Consider the following 8,486-nt stretch of genomic DNA (forward strand, 5'->3'; position numbering starts at 1 on the left):
TCCTGGATTTTCTCTTCCTGGATTTTCCTTAGATTTCCTGGTTTATATTTGGCTTGTTTCCTAATTACTCATTTAGATTCTGAATTGACACTTCATCCCGCTCGTGGACCAGATCTCGTATTGTTGTTGTACCTGTCAGTTTCTACTTTACCACCACATCACGCCAGAAGGTAGCTCAGAGGGCCGCGACCTGTCTCCAGCAAGGAAGCCCATCTGATCTTGCTGCAGGTGAATTCTAGGGGCTAGATTTACTAAGCTGCGAGTTTGAAAAAGTGGGGATGTTGCCTATAGCAACCAATCAGATTCTAGCTGTCATTTTGTAGAAGGTACTAAATATATGAAAGCTAGAATCTGATTGGTTGCTATAGGCAACATCCTCACTTTTTCAAACCCGCAGCTTAGTAAATCCAGCCCTAGGAGTTCATTAGACTCTGCACCTCTGTTCTGCTTCCACTAATTTTGGCTGTTAAATTAGAATCCACCTGCATCAGGTATTTGTTGACTGGAGATGGAGGAAATGTATAAATTTGGCCCATGTCGTTCCTGTTTTATTTCATGATTATATATCTCTATCTATTATTGTACCCTTCATTTTTTGTTCTAAAGAAATAGACTCTTACCAACCAATAAAACCTTATGTGGAACAAAATATGATAATTGCAGTTTGTAACACCCCTTATCCAGGCTCCTTTGGGAAATGGTGTATGTAAATGGTGTGGGTGTAAGATTTCCTCTTACCTCTCTTATACTTTTACCTCTCACAGTGCCAATAAATGAGGTACCTCAGAACTCTAATTACTCTAGCTGGTGTGATTGAATAACAGCCTGCAGCAGTACTTCTCGTAGCAGTTTAAGTTTTGCACATGTTATGCAATAATTTCACAATATTTTACAGTTCTCAACACACTGTACCACACCCAAACCCTTTAAACATGCAGCTTCAAATTACCATAGCAAATAGCACACATTTCTCTGTAATATAAAAATGACTGCTCCTCATGCACTGAATTGTATTTACACAAAATGGTGAGTAGCAAACTCACTTCTCTCTATTCAGCAGCTTTATTTTTCTTGTAGTCCTATATCTTCTAACAGCAATAGAAATTTATTAGCTCAGAAAATATCTATATCACTTGAAACAGGCCAAACTCAGTTTCTCAAACCTATCCACCCTTTCTCCGTAATCTCTATTGCCCTTGCAAAAGATATCTCAGTCCAGCACTAGCAAAAGGGCATAACACAAATCCACATCTTCAGGACTCCCCACACTATCCCTAATCTCTTCACTCTAAGAGTAGTATCTCAGTCCAGCAAAAAATGAGTAATTTAATCTGCAATTCCTCTACACCAAAGCTCCATGTTTAAACTCTCCTTCAATGGCTGCTGTCTTCTACTCTGTCCAAAATGGCAGCTTCAGGCTTCTGTTATTTCTCACTTCACAGCAAATCTCTCTCACTGCTTTACTGCTTTGCTGCTGTCTCTCTCTGGTTCATTTGTTTCCTCTCCTCTCACAAACTTGGTGTCTTTCTCCTTCAGCCCCTACTTCACACACCATTCGCTAAATTTCTCCTCACAAACTCTGACTTCGCTATCCCACCCAACCCCCACCCCCGTTTTTTGGCTGGGCTGGCTAAACTCCAACTCTGACATCTTCCCAGCAGCAGTGGAGCTTGCCAAGAGATGTAGTTTTTCTCCTATCCTGGCACTTCCGCAGTTGCACAGCCACGCATGTGTCTCATAAAAATATAAAGTATTTGTCCCCCATTGTTATGATATAGGTAATTGGGGTAACAAGTAGTAAGCAAGATGTGTGCATTTCCTGTTACATAGAGTGTGGGTAACTGTAGTAGCTGGGCTGGGGATAAAGAGTAGCATATGTCCCAGGCCAGTTCTATAGTTGACTGCCTACACTAGCCTCAAAAAACAAGGGACTTTCATCCTTTGGGGAATTTTTTCAACTTGGTGGGGGCTGGTTAAGCAGCTCGAGAATTGCAGTGATGACTGATGACTGGTCTCCTTCAGCACCACCCACCTTATTGTAAATACCTCCCCATCCTTTCCTCTCACCAGTCTCCACTCCCCCTTACCTGCTACATCACTCCCAGGAAGCAGGGGGTGAATCCACAACATTCTACAAAAAAGGTGCGCTTAGGGGGAAGGTTTATCAATATGCTGGAAGGGTATTAATGTTATGTGGGGACGGGATTTAATGTAATGTTAGAACTGGTATGGGGAAAGAAATAAATTGATGTGATGGCTGCTATGTAGAGGGGATAAATATTATGCTGGGCTGGTGTGTGTGTGTAACAGGGTTTATGTTATGTGGGGACTGGTGTGTGTTGGTTAATGTTATGTTTATTTGATGTCAGGGCTGGTTGAGGCTTAAATATTGAAAGTGAATGCTGTTGATTTAATGTTGTAGTAGGGGGGAAATATGCCTAATTATTAAACATAAGCGGCCTTGATTTAATGTGGGGGCTGATTGGGAGGAGCGAGGGCTAGAGTTCTCACTTGTTGCTCTGCTCTCCAGGAGGTGAGTAGCACCTCTTTTACAAACACGTCTCAGGTATTACAGGATCCGGCCAAGTAACAACAGCAGCAGCAGCAGCAGCAGCAGATAATCAAAGCTGCAAGAGCGGGAAAGAGAGAGCAGCGCCCTCTCTGCTCATGTACTGAGCAAAAATAGTTTTGTGGCAGCAGAGACACTGGAGTTGTCAGTGGAACTATTGAAATCAACTAGTAATTAGTAACTTCTAATATTCTTTTTATATTCCAATTGAAACAAAGCAAGTTGCTGTGTAAGAGATGATCTTATCCAGGTGTTTTACCTTCACTCACAGGTATACATTCCACCACGGTAACACCAAGTCATGTGACATCCCTGCTCTCCATGTACACTCTGATCAGCCACAACATTAAAACCACTGACAAGTGAAGTGAATAACATTGATTATCTTGTTATAATTGCACCGGTCAAGGGGTGGGACATATTAAGCAGCAATCAAAGAGTTAGTTGAAAAATGGGCAACTGTAAGGATCTGAGCAACTTTGACAAGGGCCAAATTTCGATAGCTATATGACTGGGTCAGAGCATCTCCAAAACAACAGGTCTTGTGGGGTATTCCTTGTATGCATTGGCTAGTACCTATCAAAAGTGGTCCAAGGAAGAACAACCAGTGAACCCGTAACAGGGTCATGGGCGCCCAAGACTCATTGATGCGTGTGGGGAGTGAAGGCCGTCTGGTCCAATCCCACAGAAGAGCTACTGTAGCACAAATTGCTGAAAATGTTAATGCTGGTTATAATAAAAAACACAGAGCATCACAGCTTGCTACAATGGGCACGAGTGCCAGAACTGGACCATGGAGCAATGGAATGTGGCCTGGCCTGATGAATCAAGGTTTCATTTATATCATGTAGACGGCTGGGCATGTGTGTGTCGTTAACCTGGATAAGAGATGGCACCAGGAGGTACTATGGGAACAAGGCAGCCGGCGTCGGTAGTGTGATGTTCTTGGCAATGCTGAACAGTTCTGCTGGGAAAACTTCAGTCCTGACATTCATGTAGATGTTACTATGACACGTACCACCTACCTAAATATTGTTACAGACCAAGTTCCCCCTTCATGACAACGGTATTCCCTGATGACAGTGGCATCTTTCATCAGGATAATGTGTCCTGCTACACTGCAAAAATTGTTCAGGAATGGTTTATGGAACATGACAGAGTTCAAAAACTTTATTTGGCCTCCAAATTCCCCAGATCTCAATCCGATCGAGCATCTGTGGGATGTGCTGGAAAAACAAGTCCGAGCCATGAAGACCCCACCTCACAATTTATAGGACTCAAAAGGATCTGCTGCTAACGTCAGATACCACAGGACACCTTCAGAGGTCTTGTGGAGTCCATGGCTTGTTGGGTCAGAGCTGTTCTGGTGGCACAAGGGGAACCTACACAGTAAAAGGCAGGTGGTTTAATGTTGTGGCTGATTAGTGTAAGTTGTATGTCATTTGACACAAGTGTTCTTCAAATATAAGTTATATGTTAAGGGAGTGCCATCAGTACTGTCAGGAACACACATGAACTCAAGGCATGCAGCCTGGTTTGACACTACCCACGTCAGAGGCATGGAGAAGATTGTTGCCAGGGATCACCGCAAGAAAGTATGGTCACGGCCCTCAGTGCAGGTACCAGACATATCCGCAGGTAGGTATAACCAAAGAGTAAATTAGGCAAGTAGAGACTCTATCTGAAAATGCTGAGGGTGATGCCAAGGATAATGCCAGGAATATACAAAAAAGCAGATGCCGGAACAATACCAGGAATACATGGAATAAGTGAGAATACCAGGAATACTATAGTTTAACATAAATCTAAAGGAACAGAAAAGGGGAAGGAAAAACCTATACCTGTCGCACCAGTGATAGAGAGTATAACCCAATAATATATACTAAGGGATTATAATTTATCCCTTGTTGTAAATGTTGCCTGGGGTGCCACCTATACAATGAGGTTTATATAGTATCAAAGAAAAAGAAGGACAAACTAGGTGCACTACCTCTCTAGTTATATAAACGGAGATAGGACTGATAAAACTTAACTTTTATTGTATATTAAAGCGAAATATAAAACAACATATTCATATAAAACCAATGTGTGTATGTTAAAATTTGCTGGATGCACTCCTAGCTCTATTATTTAATTATACTAGCTGATATCTGAATTATATCAGAAATATGTCTATGATAAGACCTCTCTACCACGTCTGGTGAGTATAAATACAAAGTAAAGGTCCCGATTATTGTGTTCAATGAGTAGGCAGATTGGTTCTTAGCAATCTAATGTTCTAGTCAATAATGTCTTGCTAACTGCCTGGTATAAACTCCATATAACTTGGGACTTATTAGGAGCAATACAGCTAGATAATATTCTGAAGTATAAGCTGGCTATAAGAGGCATCCAACGAAACGCCGACGCGCATTTCGCTATATGTGCTTAGTCTTGGCTAATTTTAACATACACACATTGGTTTTATATGAATATGTTGTTTTATATTTCGCTTTAATATACAATAAAAGTTAAGTTTTATCAGTCCTATCTCCGTTTATATAACTAGAGAGGTAGTGCACCTAGTCTGTCCTTCTTTTTCTTTGATACAATACCAGGAATACACCAGACGGGTGATACCAGGAATACACTGGGTACATAATGATACCAGGAATACACCAGGTACAAGATACTAGGAATACACTGGTTAGATGATACCAGGAATACGCCAGTTAGGTGATACCAGGACTACACTGGGTACATACCAGGAATACATGGGATAGGTGATACCAGGAATACACCAGGTACATGATACTAGGAATACACTGGGTACATGATGATACCAGGAATACACAGTATAGGTGATGATACCAGGAATATACCAGATAGGTGATACCAGGAATACACCGAGTACATGATACTAGGAATACATTGGATAGGTGATGATACCAGGAATATGCCCGATAGGTGATACTAGGAATACATTGGATAGGTGATGATACCAGGAATATGCCCGATAGGTGATACTAGGAATACATTGGATAGGTGATGATACCAGGAATATGCCCGATAGGTGATACTAGGAATACATTGGATAGGTGATGGTACCAGGAATATGCCAGATAGGTGATACCAGGACTACACCAGGTACATGATGATGCCAGGAATACACAGGAACAGGAGCTAAATGGTCAGAGTAGCAGAGCTTAGACATGAGGATCTGGCACCATACTGCTGCATCAACTGCTTTAAATAGACCAGGGGCGGAGAGCATGCAGCCACCGAGAAGGACGTGAAGCTTATAAATAGCGGGTGTGCAGGTGCCCGAAAAAGCAAGATGTTGGCAGCCAATATCCGGAGACATCAGCGACTAGGAGGGACCAGTTTGCATCACTGCCTGGAGGACTGAGAATAGCGCAGCCTGGTAAGTACACCAGAAGGTTCCTCGCGTGACAAGTACTCTGCAAATATATCTGATTACATTACTCATTGATTATAAGAATCATTTTTACTGGGTACTTACATACATTCATGCATTTTGTGTAATATTTACACACACAGGGATTGATTTATCAATGGGTGAATAGGGCTCTTATTTTTGGTTTCTCCCAATATATAAAGAATTACCACAGACAGTAACTATTGCCGGATGTATCCCCTGGCTGGATAATCTCCAGGTGATGGCTTCCCCATGTCTTTACTTGTACTGCTTGTTCCATTATAACTGTTTTTATATATTAGAGTGAAAGCTCACATCCGCATACATAAGTGAGGATATCAGCAGAGACTGGCCCAGATGGGCTTAGTGCCGGGGCTGGATTAGGCAAAAAGGAGAAAAGTCCTATCATCAGTGAAAAGTGCCGGCTGCAGGGCTTTTCACCCATTGATAAATCAGCCGCATGGAGTTTGGATTTGTATAGAGAACCCTAAATGAAGAACTGTTTCCGTTAACTGGACACCCCCGACCTACAGATCTGCTAGAGAAGAGGAAATCTCCAAATTACTTACCATCTGTGGCCCCCTGTTCTGCTCCAATCATCACCTTTCTTTCTTCCAGGCTTAGTGCTCCTGTCAGTACGTGGTACTATAGTGAAGCTGTGGTATTGTCTGTACAGATTGGCTGACTGCTCAACCCCGTTCCTTCCTCCTGCCATTTCCATCCCACTCTCTCTCTCATTATCAGTTTATTTAATATGCAAAATGGACAGTTTTATTAGTGTACCACTATATCACTACTTTACCGCTCTCAGAAACCAAGCTAAATCTAGTTAATCCCTTTTGGAAAAGTTAGACTAATTAGCAAACCATACCTAAATGAATGCATTCCAAATCGAAGGTGCTCACCATCTGTGGTGGGAGAGGGACAACAATTCAACATGCACTGGTCAGACATTGCTAAACTCCTGGTTTATTGAGCCAAAGAGAAAATCCTCCAGTCTATGGAAAGTCTACAAAAGAATTATGCATCGAAGACCAAAAGATTCCGAGACTTCTCAATCGTGGCTTCCCAAAGAAGTTCTCCACAATTTGCAGAGACCTTTCTGAACAATTCACCCTACTATACCCAGCTAAACTGAGAGATACAAATAATGGACAAACAGAGTCCCTGAAACCTAGAGATCCCTTTCTCAAATCAGCTACTCTTTTAAGGTCACCAGCCACACCTAATGGCCCTCTAAACCCATAAAAAATACTAACGATTATATACAATCCCAATAGCTGGAGAACCTGGTGATTTGGTTGGTTCTGGACTAGAGATGCTATAATAGCTTAGTAGGCAACGCAACTGTGTAAAATATAAGGTAGAAGACCGGTGGGTGGTCAGGTTTGGTGACCGGGTAAACTGATTGTATAACAGCAGAATACTGTAAATATACAACAAAGTTTCATTTATTCTAGTTGCGTCTTCTAATGTTGTTGCTTTCTCTGTTGTCTCTTCTTATATTGTTTTTTATTGATTCTATTGCCCCATATATTCCATCAGGCTATTCCCTGCCAGTACCGACAGCAAAACTTTAAAAAAATGATCTTTCTTAGAGGTTATTACCACATAGATTTTAAAGCTGCTCATCAAATTCACGTGTGTCCAAAATGTATTGCTGGAGTGGCCCCTATCTACCACTGTCTCTGAGACTGTCCCAAAACTAGGTATTTCTATCTCCAAATCAAAATATACACAACTGAATATCTGCTTAACTTTCTACCTCTCTGTCTCTGTATCCAGAACTGGTCATCCTGGGAATCCTCCCAATAGGTTTCAGTACAGTCTGGGCTGGCATAAAGTTACTGTTTGACAAGAGGATTATAACTCTGCTTTTATACATTAAAGAGAAGCTGGTCCACATTTTTAGAATGGATTGGTTGTAGAATTCACTCCAAAAAGACGTGTGGGAGAGTTTCATCCACACCCTGCCTGCCCTGACCAAGAGATAGATCCAGAGAGGATTCCAAGGAAATCACATGGTATAAATTACACCTATAATTTACCCCCCCCCTTCCCCCCCAATTCCTCATAACTCCGCTACAAACTGTCATCACGCCTGGGGAACCTAACACAACAGCAATGTCCTAAGGTATTCAGGATGGAGATGGGTCCACTAGTGCCGGTCTCTCCATGACATTATAACACTTTGAAAGCATGTTATTATTATTTGCTATTTCTTTTTGGCTCAGAGGTGAGTAAACAGCCTTAGATTTCAACACAGGAGAGGTAGTTCTTTATGTACAACTCTGTAGCCACAGTCTTCTCTTATCTTATATGTACACTCCTGGTCTAGTAATGTAAATCCACCTATTTATCATTAATCTTATCAGTGTACCACGAAGATATGCTGCAATAAAAATGAACATAAGAGATTCCCAATCAATAAAGAAAAAAAAATCTTAAACTTCACATTTTACATTCTGGATACAAAAAAAATCTCTAGTAAAGAAAATA

This window comes from Mixophyes fleayi, chromosome 2, assembly GCF_038048845.1.
Source record: "Mixophyes fleayi isolate aMixFle1 chromosome 2, aMixFle1.hap1, whole genome shotgun sequence".
NCBI lineage: Eukaryota > Metazoa > Chordata > Amphibia > Anura > Limnodynastidae > Mixophyes > Mixophyes fleayi.